This window comes from Contarinia nasturtii, unplaced genomic scaffold (genome assembly GCF_009176525.2).
Source record: "Contarinia nasturtii isolate CC-2019 unplaced genomic scaffold, AAFC_CNas_1.1 Cnas_scaffold_3292, whole genome shotgun sequence".
Classification (NCBI taxonomy): Eukaryota; Metazoa; Arthropoda; class Insecta; order Diptera; family Cecidomyiidae; genus Contarinia; species Contarinia nasturtii.
The window spans coordinates 1,148-2,008 of record NW_022200602.1 but is presented as its reverse complement, the minus strand read 5'-3'; the positions used below and the strand labels follow the sequence as shown (position 1 = coordinate 2,008).

General features: G+C 29.4%; 1 long non-coding RNA gene across 1 annotated transcript; it reads left to right on the top strand.

The window, feature by feature from the left end:
• Positions 1 to 8: 8 nt before the first annotated feature.
• LOC116350013 lies at positions 9 to 647 on the top strand. Its single transcript, XR_004201976.1, has 3 exons — positions 9 to 130; positions 198 to 451; positions 517 to 647. It is a non-coding gene; the product is annotated as an uncharacterized LOC116350013 (long non-coding RNA).
• The last annotated feature ends 214 nt before the right edge of the window (positions 648 to 861 follow it).

Here is an 861-nt window from a genome sequence, read left to right as displayed (position 1 = left end):
TTTTCCAAATTTGATTGCGTTTTCATTGTGTGTATTGAAATGGTTGTCACCAGTTGCAGTCATTCTTTCATTTTTTACTTGGTTTCAGTTTGATTTGGATTTATATACCTTCAGACTACTCACATGGGATGTAAGTAAATCTTAATTACTTACCTTAGTATATAATCTAAAAACAATGCCAATTTTTGATTTTTCAGATACTTTTTTGTGCATTTGCTTTATCAATTTTTATATATTCCACGACGCTAATGCTAACAATGATATTGAGCATTTGTTACGGAGATTCCATATCGATTGCCGTAGAAGCTGCCAATAAAAATTTATGTGTGTCGATATACATATTTCACACGCTGTACAAAGTGCAAGGTGACTTTGCTGATGTGTTTCCGAGTGCTGTTCTTATTGCTACAACTTTAATATTCATCACTCATTTTATTTGGAATTGTATCAGGTTATTGATTATATTAACGAAAATTGAAAACAAACAGTTAACATTTCAACAATTAACATTTTTAGGGCGTGGCTCAATCCAACTATACCTTATGAAAGCTTGGAATAAATTCTTTGAGTGATGATTTAATACAAATTTATATTAACATATTTAATAAAGTGTTGTTTTACCTTAGAACTAAATTACCGACTAACTAGGGGAGAGAAACCAATGCTAGTTTTTCTAGTTTATAGCTAATTTACTAGTTTTTAGCTAATTTACTAGTTTATTGCTTGAATAATCTAATAAGGCTAATATTCTTTTATGAAATTGCTAGTTTTCTAGTTTTTTGTTCTGTCAAATGACAATCAAATGATTGTACTGACACAATGAAGTATTTTGACGTTTTGTTGTTCAGACATATTTTTATG